Raw genomic sequence first — 13,602 nt, 5'->3', positions numbered from 1 at the left:
CTAAGAAAAGCTTTTAGATGCAAATCCCAATTATGTAGAAAAAGTGTTCTGTGTAAGTGCAGTCAATGGACCATAGTTTGTAAATGACTCAGAGGCTCCTTGCTCTTCACACAGGTATAGTGATCTTCTTTGCATAGATAATTACTGCAAATTCATACTTATTTTATGTTTGACTGTAGCACCAACTGGTTAACAAACTGATTTATATACTTCCTGAATCTCTGCTGACCAACTGGCAAGAAAACTATTTGTTCTAATAGACTACAGGTATAGAGTGTCTTCCTTGGTTGGATTATACAAGTAGCTACACTCCAGTTGCTGAGCACTGATTCTGAATTCACTGTAGCCAGCTTTGTAGGAGGCAAAATTCATGCTTCACACTGCCTTCAACTTAAATTTCTTACACTCTTTTCCACTGGACTGCCATAAGCCATTTTCTGAGTGCAACAGATATCTGTGAAAGATCAGTGATAATGTTACTGAACTAGAAGCCCCTGTCAAAAAAAGACCTGGGGGAAGCTGGATGGTTGCCAGCAATGTGCCCTTGCAGCCCAGAAAACCAACCACTCTGAATTGCATCAGAAGAAGCATGGCCAGCAGGGCGAGAGAGGTGATCCTGCCCCTCTGCTCTGCACTGGTGAGACCTCACCTGGAGTACCACGTCCACAAGTGGAGTCCTCTGTACAGGAGAGACATGTATCTGTTGGAGCACATCCAGAGGAGGGTTACAAATATGATCCATGGGATGGAACACCTCTCCTATGGGGACAGGCTGAGAAAGCTGGGGCTCTTCAGCCTGAAGAAGAAAAGGCTGTGAGGTGATCTGATAGTGGCCTTTCAGAATGTAAATGAGGGCTGTGATTAAGAAGGGGACAGACACTTTAGCAGGGTGTGTGGTGATAAGACAAGTGGAAATGTCATCAAGCTCAAAGAAGGTAAATTTACATTAGATATAAGGAAAAAATCTTTTACAGTAAGGGTGGTGAGGCACTGAAACAGGTTATTCAGTGATGTGGTTAATGCCCCAACTCTGGAGACTTTCAAGGTGAGACTGGCTAAGTCCCTGGGCAACCTGATGTAGCTGTGGATGTCCCTATTCATTGCAGGGGAGTTGGACCTTTAGAGGTCCCTTCCAACTCTAAGGATTCTATGATTCCATGATAAGATGCTAAAGATGAGATGCCAGTTTAAGTTATTCCAAATACCTCCCGATTCACACTATCAACTTGTGTTTGAGTAGGAATCTCCATTAGATTCAACATCTGAAGTCATTAAACAAGCTACTTCAACAGTATAGAAAAGTCTAGAGATTGGAGTGTTTATAAATGCCCATTCATAAAGTCTGTACATGATCTTGGAATGTGAGTAACACCTTGAATATGCAGATATCCAGGGAATGACATGCTTGATGTTGTCAAGCTCACACCCTTTGTCCCTCATTAAGTTCCAACCTTAACTTCTCAAAGGACTGTTTTTACCCAGCAAAGACTGAGTTATTCTGTATTTCCTTCCACTGACTTGTTGCTCACTAGAAGCTTAGGTTTCTGCTTCCATGAACATTAAATAAAATCATCTTATAAAATGGGTTTTAATTTTTTGCTGAATTACCTTGTCCGTGAAATCTTAAATTAAAAGAAAGGATACTTCATTATATTCTTCTACTTTTTGGCAATTATGAATAATGATATTATAATATATATAGATATAATACAATAATACGTGAAAAGTACAGCAAAGGTTAAAGTTTCATTCAAATATTAGGGAAAAAAATGCATGAGGTTAGAGATATAATCTCAGTTTAGTAGGAATGCACATAAACGTAACAGAAGCATGAGTCAGATAGAGTTTTGAGGATTTTTCTGCAACTTTTCAATAAAGAGTGCACTACCCAAAGCACCAAAACACTTTGAACCATGGGAGCTGTGCTTTCCTTAGAAGTGAAATAAAATCAAGGAGCATTTTTAAAATGAAGCAAACTTGGAGAAAGAAAAGTGAACATATAAACAGATTATTCACATCCACTGTGTCCTTGGAAGGATCATTCTTCCCTTCAGGTTTGCCCTTAGTTCAGCAATGTTTAATCAAGTTTCAAGAAACTCTGTATGTAGCTCTCACTGGGTCCCTAGGAAAAATATCTTTCTTTTCATCACCTCTGATCCCTTACTGTGTCTACTCCCAGACTTCAGAGGAGAAGGAAAGGAAGATGCTGAAACAGTGAACTACACAATGACAGGCAAAACCAATGCCATCTGTTGCTATCTTCTTTAACCTAGCTTTAGATATTTAGCTTAGCCTTGCCAGGTCCCTGTGAATTAGTCATCTGCTTTAATAGAATGATTCAGAATACGTAAATACAGTCAGTAAAAAAAGATCAGAGTAGCTTTACATGCAGAATGTGTCTGTGTGTGATACAGTGTGTGGCTATACAGTGACTTTTGAGTAGCCACATAATGAGCAGAGAGTTCTCTGCTGGTTTGGTACTCCTCTCTAGCATCCTTAGAAAGGACCTTGCTACACTTACATGAATTTGTATTATCTGGTGAGTGTTTATCTGTATAATTATAAGACACAGCTGCCTGCCTGGTAGTGTGATAACCTCAGTGACACAGTATCTTTCCCACCCTACTTTCTACAATCTGTGTTATGAGATTTATAATGTTATTATTGATAATACACTTTGGAGGTAAGCTTAAGGGAGTAGAGAGGTGGACAATAGTTAAGGCCATAACATGCTGCTTTGAGCAAGAAAAGCTTCAGGGACAAAAGACTGAAGAAGAAAAAGGTGAATGGAAAAAAAAAGTAGAATTTAGGAAAACAGAGAACATCACAAAATTACAGTCACAGAATTAAAGGGGTTGGAAGGGACCACAAGAGATATTTGAGTCCAATTCCCTGCTAAGGCAGGTACCCTACAATAGGTCACACAAGGAGGCACCCAGATGGGTCTTGAATATCTTCATAAAAGGAGACTTTGTAACATCTCTGGGTGACCTGTTCTAGTGCTCTATCACTCTTAACATAAAGAAATTCTTCTGATTGTTTGCATGGAACTTCCTATGTTCAGGTTTTAGGTCACTGCTCCTTGTCCTATTACTATACACCACCGAGAAGAGTCTGTCTTCATCCATTTGTTTCCTATCTCTCTTTAGATATTTACAAACATTTATCTGATTCCCTCTCAGTCTTCTTTTCCCCAGCCTGAACAGACCTAGGTTACTCAGCATTTCCTTAGAAGGGAGATGTTCCAAGCTCTTTATCATCTTTGAGATCCTCTGCTGGAGTCCTTCTACGAGATTGCTGTCTTTTTTGAACTGGGGAGCTGAGAACTGGACACAGTATTCTAAATTTGACCTCATGAGGGCAGAGTAGATGAAGAAAATCACCTCCCTTGACCTGCTGTCCGCTATCTCTTTAATGCCACCCACTGGCCTTATTGGCCACAAGGGCACACAGTGAATGCCTTAATGCCGTTTTGACTACCTCAAAAAGCAAACATGAGCCACAGCTGAGTATTAGAGTTTTCCATTACAACAGCAGATACGCTGTGATGATGCTCATCAACTGTGCCACCAGTCTCTAAGCATTACAAAGCTAGTGCCACAACTTGCTCCTGCCTGTAGACTGAAGCCAGAGACTCTCCAGTGCCCTCTATCAACTGATGGCATAGCACTGCTATAATAACAGTTCATATCTTGAAATTAGCAACTGTGCATCTGCATCAGAGGGAATAAGTGGTCCCACCAGTGGGTTGTAATGATGTGTGCCTACACTTAACAAGCGTTCAGGGATACCGCATTGCTTGCACCCAAAATCTTGTGGCTTAAGCAGTAGCAATATGAATTATTGAAATAAGACTGGGAGAAGAACTGATTAATGAGAAAGAACTGGGATTCCTGATGGATTAAAAGCTTGACATGAGCCAAGAGTCTGTGCTTTCAGCCCAGAAGGAGAAGTGTAGCCTGGGCTGCATCAAAAGACAGAGCAAGGGAGGTGATCATGAGGTCCCACATGGAGGACTGTGTTCAGGCCTGGGGCCCGCAGCATAAGAAGTATGTGGAGATGTTGGAGCATGTCTAGAGACCAGGCATTCAAGGCCAGGCTAGGGGGCCATTCAAGGGGCCATAGGCAGCCTGATTTAGTGAGTGGCAACCCTGCTCACAGCAGGAGGTTGTAGCTAGACAGTCTTTAATGTCACTTCCAACCCAAGCCATTCTATTATATTCTTCCAACCCTAAGGCATTCTGTTATATAGCATTGTGGCATTAGCAATTGCATCCCTAAGTGCATCTCCAGTCCTCTCTGGAGTGTGTGACTATTTCAACACAGTATCTTTGCAAAAGCAGTGCACTGACAGACAGTAGAGGCTATGCATGGAGGGTTTGTGCATAAAATAAAATAGGATGAGCCTGAGAGCACAGGCTGCTGAGCCTGTGTGCGTCTCTGAAAGAGATCTGTGACCATCTCACTCCACATAGCAAAAAACTCCACACTAAAACACCTTTAAAGAACTTTCTTTGGAAGCAGGCTGGAGGAGTAGCACAGTCACTGAAAAGTTTTCATTGTATCATTATTATTATTTATGCCCTATTGTACAGAACTTATGTCAGCAGAGTAATTCCATCTGTTCCTTTCATGCACAATAATGCAGTTGTAGATAGATATGTCACCTATAATATGAAGCAATTCCAACTGAATTGTTATTGCAACATATAATCAAAATCTTTTGAATCACGGCTAAAGTGCCAGGCATTCCAAAGTAAACTGAATCTGTTAAGTTTAAATGAATCTGATCAGTGGATTGTTTGTCAGTAAGAAAATTTTACCATTTTCACCCTTAATATTAGTGACAGTATAGTTCTCTGAAAGGAACATATGTCTTTTTAACTGCCTTTTCCTGGTTAAAAGGCCATATATCAACTTTTGATTCTAGAGGGGAAAACAAAGGTTTTATTTCACCATTCGTAATACAAGATTCTCTTCCAGAATGCTAAGTGAATTCTGCTAACCCCAAGACTGGCAACAGAAAGATATGTCCATTGTGGCAAAGTCCCACTTACAATTCCCACAGTCTAGAAGCAGTTTTGTGCTAGTCTGATGCTGTTAAACTATACCTCCACTGAACTGATGACCTCTCCTTCCCTCAAGGTGTCTACATTTGCAGATCAAGCTGTTTTTTTGTTTTGTTTTGTTTTGTTTTTCATAAAATGTAAAAAGCTAGTACATTTCAGTCACATTCACAGGTTAGTTAATAATGCCACACAGAGATCACATTGAGATTACACATATGACATTGTTGAAAGCAGAATTTTGTAAAATATCCTCTAATTCAAAGGTACTAAATGAAGAATTAATGGAATGATACATAAGTACATTGACCAGTAGATCCTTAAAATGATCTTAGTCCTCACATACTGTGAGCATACTGATTTCATCGTAGTTTTTATTTCTAGGAGAAATTAGACAAAATCAGATGCATATTTTGGGATTGTTTCAGTGAGTTATATCAAAGGGACAGAGATCATATGATCAAATCCTATCCCTTTTCGGTCCTCCCCCTGGGGCATATAGATGGATTCAAAACCCTTTTGCTGATTTGATCCATATCTGGTAGCCGCCCTTCCAAGTAGTCAGCAACTGGTACTGGTACTTGGCTATCTTGTTTGAGACTATGGCATTTTGATCCCAATTAATGCAAATAACTGACTGCACAGGTAAGTAAGGGAGAGTGGGCTGTGCTTAAACAATGTGGATTAAGTAATTGTCAACTGCACTTTTTTCCTCTTTTTTTCTCCTGAGAGTATGAGGTCTAACACAAAGGTTAACAGCTCTCTTCTACCAAACTCTCCTATTCACATGGGAAAAGAAATAGTATCTCTAACAAAATTATTGTTCAAGTAGGTAGGAAAGATTAACTTTCTTTTCTGTGTTCCTTGGAGAGACAAATTGCCATTAATATTCTTGCAGAGTTTTTGTAGAATACAAATCAGTGAAGCAGGTTCCATCTATCTGGACGTTAATACAAACGTTACAATAATAATACTATAGTTAGATGAATGCTGCCCTGAGCATACAAATACTTCCAATGTAAACATCTAATTTACTGTCTTAAAATGCACAAGAATCACATTTTAATGAAATTAAAGCTTTTGTGCTGTGGGATAATATGGAAATATTTCAGCTGTTCGTATTACATTGCTGAAGTTACCACTTCAAGCATAGGATAGTTTGGCTGTTTTGAACTGTCTTCACCCAGTATAAATCGAAACAGATCCCTATGGCTGAATAAAACTACTTCACTGTACAATGGCTAAATGTCTGCCCCCTTGAGTACCTACTCTGTCTGGATTTTACTACTTGCATACATTGCCTCCCAAGCTGTCTTTCTAATGAGTGAAAAACAGAAAAATCTTAGAGGAACTAAAATTTCTCCATTAATTTTTCTTTTTCTTCCTGGGGAAATTATGAAATTCTACAAGAACTTTATTATTTTTAAAGCTTCTAATAAAAATATGATAAGTTAATAATTCATTGCTATCACTTAGGAACATGGAAAAAAATATTACAATAAAAGCCTTTTTCTCGAAAAGCGAAAACTTTTTAAAAGTACAAAATATTTATCACATAGAGACACTGTGTAAAGAAGAGGAAATTATTTATTCAAACATTAATATAGTTTTTAAATGTATCAGGAATACAATATAGTAAATAATAGTAATAATACTAATAATAATGTTTCCATCCTTTTTTCAGTCATTTTAAAATGTTTAGATGCATTTTGTCTTAAGCCCAACATATCTTATAAAAAAGGATTCAAAATAAATTTTAGGTTAGAATAAAGCAGAATGACCTTAAGTAGCCCTTCCTACCCTCCGGAACACTTTTCTTGAGATAAATTTTGAGAAATTCTTCCAGTTTCCCTTATTCTTGCAAGGCAAAACACATGTTGGGGCAACACAATAGAGCAGAATTGCAAGGTATCAGCTAAATATTTGATGTGTACAAATTGATCTATTTTATTAAAGGCAATAGTGAAAACTAAAATAATTAAAAAGTTTACTGATTTGTTTACATTTATAGGTAATATGTCACAGATTTGAATCTGTTCTCCATTTACAATTAGTCTTTGAATTCAATACTTTAATGCTTTGAATTTAAGACCTTCAGGTCATCACTGACATGATGTTATTAAAATAGAACTGTGCTGAAATACTGATCTGAGTAGGAGCCCTAATGGCACTGTTAAAGCTGATAATGACTGGTCCACTTGTATAGAGAGAAAAAGCACTTTGAGAGAACACGTTAATTCTGACATATCAGTGGTTTCCAGCCTTTACTGCTCAACAGCACTTCAGAAATTGTATTTATTCCCCATTCTTAGAACAAAGATTGCATTTTCTTGCCAGTCAATTTAAATAACATGTATATATAGATACCATGTCCCTTTTTCATGTGCAGATGTTTCTATACAGCAAACAGAAAGAACAAAATGAAAGGGGCTGTTGTACCTCCTTCGAAAAATCTCACCATAGGACAGTTTGCATAGATTAGATTAAATAGAGCTGGAAGTAGCTTACAGCACATTAATGATAAATCTTAGCATATTCTCATGACCTAGGACATTACACACAGGAATTGCAGCATTATAAATGTTTTAAAATCTGAAGAAAATCCAATTTATTCAGTGTTGTGCCAAGAGAGAGGGCCAAGCATCATCTTTTTTCTAATTAGGTCAAAAATATTTAAATGAAAAACTCCATCTACTGTGATAATATAAAACATTTATATAAAGTACTGGCATTGTGGTTATTTAAGTTTTTTTACTATAGCAATAACTCATATCCATTTCCTGTGAGATGTAGAGGCTTGAACATCTATTATGAAAGACTGAGAGAACACACAGAAAAATGAGAGAGCTCACAGTCATTCAAGGAGAAATAAAGGTTTCAGCTATTTACAAATACTTGTCCTGATTCCTTGTAATCTACATTAGAAAATACTGACAGGTCTATATCCAAGCTAATGTGAAATGACAGATTGCTCAGATCTGAACACTGCGAAGGGCCACAGGCTAAGTGAGTCACAGCAGCTTCTCAGCATTTGCATCTTAAAAGTTCTTCTCTCCAATATGCACACAAACCAATTTCCTGCTTTTAGAACCCACTGAGAAATGCAAGGGAAAAAAAAAAAAAAAAAAAAAAAAAAAAGACATACAATTTCCTTTTACCCAGTGTCCATGTGTTAAGGTTTGCAAAGTTTTTGAGTAACTCTTCTCATTAATCTTCCCCTGATTGCTTTGATTACTATTAGTCCAACAAAAATAACTTCAGCATGGAAATGTCAAAAATGCCAAAACCAAAAGAATTAAAAGTATAGAAACACAAAAAACTTAAACTATTTGTTGCTAATTCTTTTTTCGTCTCAAAACATACTCACATAATTGGTTCTTCTGTGGGCTTTTTTATACTGCATTTCTTTTTTTCAAAAAACATACATCTCTAAATATATTTGAAAGCTGTCTGGCTTTCATTTCCAGCATTGTCTCTTCTATTGTTCCCCAGTAAGATCTTGATGGATGTGTAGCAATTACAACTCTATTCAACCTCTCAGCTCCTTCAACATATGGATCCCAGTGTTCATCGTAGAGTTTAAAACAAAACATAACCACATTGTCAGTACTTCTTCTTCTGAGAATCTATTATAAATGATAAAACAGAATCAAAATTGGTTTACACTTCTCATTATCTTAATCTTGCTGGAATTCTCTGCTCGCAGATTTCATATGTGATAGGAAGAGCAAATGCACATCCTGACAATGATGGGTCAAGGTAAAACGATCTCTGTTGATAAAGAGTGATGAGATTTTCCATCCTATAAACCCGTATGTCCTCTACTGGCTGTAGATAATATCTGAGAACTTCTTTACTGAATTGTAACAGATATTATAGAACAAATGTATTGTATGTAATGCAGAAGAGCAAAAGAGGATATGGTCTATTACTGCATTTCATTTATCCATAAGGACTAATTGAAGGGAAAATTATTATCAACAATATGGCAGGCAGAATAGACCTCCCTGTTTTATACGAAAACAAAGTGCACATTCTCCTAGTTTATCCTTTCCCTCAAAATAAGACAAAAGATTACAGCCACTGTCACAATCTTTCTGTGCACAAAACAGTAGAAAGGAAGAAGAACTCTGAAGGAGAACTCTGAATTAAAGTATAATTCTTTATGCCACAAATCTGCTTCACATATGAGCAACTCTTAAGTATTGTATTCTACTTGATTCTCTTCTCTAAATCTCAGCAAGCCCGAAGGAACCTGAACTCTGTAATTCAGACTTGTGTGCACCTCCCTTTCTGTTCATCCCATCATCAGTTTTCTCTACCTCTATGCCAGTCAACACTAAGAGAAAGCATTTCTGGTTGACAAATGGAGGATTTACAAACACCATCTTTAAGCAAACAACAACACTTTGTATGAGTGTGGCTTCTACTCTTCAGCTTTCCATCAACATTTCTCAGAAAATATCTTTCTATACACCAGTGCAAATCAATTTCCCATATGCAAATGGTATGAACCTTCCAGACAAAACAGCACATCTTTTTAAGGCTCCTAAGGCCCACCACACGCCTTATTTTTAAAAGAAGAGTAAAACTGATGAAAGTGCTGATCTCTGTGAGCTAATGCTTCTTTTTAACAAATGTACTAAAAAAAGTTTCCAATCTTAGGTGTTTCTGCTGGCAAGTAGACTTGAGTAGATTGCACATATTTTTAGAGTGAAAATACTCAATTGAAAATATTGTCTGAAAACTGTAATTACTGAGCATTTTCCAGCCTTCTAGTGTCAATCCAAGTCCAATCCCAAAGTTTTAAAGAAAAAAAAATTACACTCTCATGCATGCTTTTATGGTTTTCTAATAATTCTCAAACTAGTTCACTGGGTTAAGCTACAATTAGCAAAGCTGACTTCATAGTAATGCTACTCACATGTACTTCCTAGTTTTCTGATATTCTAGACAAGGAAACCACAGGCATTGCAAGCTTACATCCAACATTTGCAGTATTTCAAATAAAATCATAATGGAAAAGTATAATATACACAGGTATCAGATGCATTTTGAAATTCACATTCAATTTCAGTTTAACTCTTTTCATTATCTACTGAGTATTTTTAGCTTCACAGGTATATAGTATACAGTAAAGCATGTGTTTTATTGATTTCTGAGGCATTTAATGTCAAAGACCGTCATCGAATTACTGCTCAGCACCACCATCAGCAACACAACTTATATCCCTTAATTCTTCAAACTGCTTCTAGCACTGTACTATGGTCTCGAGTCAGCTCCTTCCCCCACCTGACCCTGCCCCAAAATCCTACTGACATTTGAGAGCCTCTTCAGTACTCCTGCTCACATCCAGACCTTGAAAGGATGCAGGCACACAAACCTCTATATTTGTGCTGTAAACGATTAAGTCCTCTCACACTTTCATCAGCATATTATCATGTCCTGCTTGTGAAGGGAAAGAGGGTGATGAGAGCAAAAAGGGAAGGGACAGTCCCTACCTAGCCCCTGTTTGGAATTGGTTGAGAAAATGGACACCAGCCAATTCAAAGGAGGGAACGCAAGACCCCCTCCCATAACATAACTGTTTCTTGGGCATTGTCCTGGACTCTTCCAGGGGGCGTTGAGACAGCAGTCAAATTAAGGGAAGGGACATCTACCTCTTCTTTTGGCTTTATTTTCTCTTGGGACATTGTCCAGGCTTATCCCTTACACCAGTGAAGTTGTCTTTGATACCTTTGGGCTATTTCTGTATGTGTAAGTAGTATGGACCAGTAGGGCAATATGTTAATACTATCTATACTGCCTAATTCAGGACTTCTCTCCACAATAGCTCTAATCCCTTACTATCCTCCATATGTGTGGCTGAAAGTTGATGCACTCCTCAAGAATCCCTCCCAGTTTCAACTGAAAAAAGTTTAGTGAATGTAGTCATATACTGTTTTGTGTTATAAGACAAAGCCAGAATAAGGTGGAACAATGAAAGAATATACTTCTGAACCACACCATTGATGAGAACAGCAGTTGGGATTTTGTGCCTTAAGTGGCATTAGATTATAGTAGGCGCTTATGTTTGGAGAACTAACTCAAGGTTCGGAGGTGAGATTCAGTTCCAGGTTGAGATATCTAAGTGTTCAGCCAGTTCCTTAATCATCTCAAATTTCTGTATTAAATCTTTTTAATTTAAAAAAATTTTCTGTTGAAACAATTGTAAATTTCAGTAGCCTCATCTTTGAATCCTTGAAAGATGAAATTTGCATTTATTTTCTCCAGAAAATATTTCATTTATTAAACATTATGGCCATCCAGCACTGCCAAGAGTATGTTAGTTAAATTTTGTTGAATTTTATCTCCTGTCCATTTGCTGTCATATTCTGATAATACTTTTTACAAATATTTCTGCTAAAAATCTTAGTTACTATTGATGTTAAACCAACATAATTATTGATTCTAAGACTTTTTTCTTTCTTTCTTTCTCCCTACTGTTAGTTAGAAAAAAGCTCTTTTTTACAGCAAGCTCGTGCTAATTTTTTCAGACCTTGGATGAACAATGTATATCTCCTTTAAATGTTTACAATGACTTTTGCTTAAATTTAGATAATCTCAATAATAAATAATCAAAAATAATGAAACCATGACACTATCACGCTTATCTCTCATCCGTCCAATCTCTATATTCTCATCTATAATCATAATCTTTCCCTAATTTTCTAATAAATTAATAATTTAGCTTTTTTTCCTGAAGTGTTCAATTATCCTTAAATCTACCCCAACTTCATTTCTTCTGTCCTTGGTACTCTTTTATTTATGATACAAAAAAGCCTTTTGCTATGGAATTTTCTTATTAAAATATGTCGACACACTCCACAGGTGGTCTCTCCATGACAGAAGTATTGGCAGGGAAGGAGGAGAAGCCTGAGTTCCTGCTGTGTGTAGAAAGTGTTATATGAATAAATAAAGCATTTCAGTTTCCATCACAACAAGCCTCTGGCCTTCACCCAAACACACAAAAAAGGCGGAGAGCAAATTAATGCTAAGCATTTTAAGGAAAGTAAATTTCTGAGTCAAATAATTCACCAGCGTATATGTTTGCAGTTCCTTTGACTGAGCAATTACTCTTTTCCTCATAGATAGCAAGACCTTTTAGCTAAATAGAAATTTATCTGATAGTACACATAAGACTCATTAGATAATTTTCCATATTCATCTAACTTTATTTTCCTCCAAGATCAGAACGAAAAACACTTTCATATCAGGACTTATGCTGTGTATAAGATTTTATAATTTGCAAACATTATAGGAGTGTCAGTTCATTTGTTTGATGCTGACAGTATACTGATGAAAACGATTACTGCAGAATCAAATGTTCTGCAAAGGCTACTGTCATACTAATAATACAATGTCTTCAGAGTACTGACCAGAGTGTGTCTTAAGAAGAAATACACAAAAGTCTACTTCAGGAAAAAAATGAAGGAAGCTTACATCCCAATCATTTCCCAAATCAAATTTCATTCTAGTGAAACATGCACTCCTTTTTAGTTCAGATGTAAAACAAGTTTCAGATGTGACATAACAAAATTTTGGGCCTTCCTAATGGAGAAAAAAAAATGGAAGCTCAAGACTCTGAACTCTCATTAAAAAGAAAAAAGCATTTGTCTAATATAATTATGCTTTGTTTAAAACTAACTTTAGACAAATGATATCATTCAAATACTGATACATATTTGTTTAGAACAAGAAGGGAGATATATCATTCTATTACACTAGGGAATTTTGTTGTTGACATGTCCTTCCTCTGTTCCATTCGTCTTTGAATCTATTAAGCTATTATTTTCTTCTATCTCTCTGCTGAGAGTAGTGACTGGTTTTACATCTGAAATGGAGTATATTTTTCATTAGAATGGAATTCTGTTCTTTCCATTACTGTTTCTATAAACTTAATATAATAAAACACCATTTATCACAGTCAGACGAGGGTGTTTTATCTTTTTTTCTTAACAACAACAAAAAAAGATGCACAGTCATATAGTGGCAATTTGGCTTGAATACATTATTGAATAACTCTGAATTTAAGCAGAAGTTAATTTTGCACTTTAAGTTGTCCCACCTACAAAGGGGGGACTACCTTCTCCTTTGTTTGTTGCTGAAGAGTTCAACTCAGACTTGTTAATAAGAGTGAGAGCTCTACTTCTGTTGAAACAAAGAATAACCTATGACATTATACTCTCCATGATACATGACCATTAACCTCAAGTCAGTATTCCCAGCAGAAGGAGTTTTTGCCACAGCTTTAACAGACAGAAAGCCTTCACTGGAGAGCTACATCTAAAAATCCAAGCATGGGTGGAACGGGCCACCCACCTCCATAGATAGTTTCTCTAATACAGACACAGATCTTACCTTACTTTCAAAATACAGGAGAAGGAAGCATTTCAACTCATCCATTTCTATGTGATGCTTGAAAGTACTTTTTGAGGATTATCTGTCTTTAGAGTCCATGACAGCTGGAGAACTTCAACCCACAGTTCACATGTCC

General features: G+C 36.8%; 1 protein-coding gene across 9 annotated transcripts in view; it reads left to right on the top strand.

Annotated features, from left to right (window-relative positions):
• The window catches only part of CNTN5 (contactin 5), a 603,593-nt gene that overhangs the window by 519,850 nt on the left and 70,141 nt on the right, over window positions 1-13,602 (top strand).

The sequence above is a fragment of the Gallus gallus genome, chromosome 1, assembly GCF_016699485.2.
Source record: "Gallus gallus isolate bGalGal1 chromosome 1, bGalGal1.mat.broiler.GRCg7b, whole genome shotgun sequence".
Classification (NCBI taxonomy): domain Eukaryota; kingdom Metazoa; phylum Chordata; class Aves; order Galliformes; family Phasianidae; genus Gallus; species Gallus gallus.
This window is presented reverse-complemented; position numbering and strand designations above follow the sequence as displayed.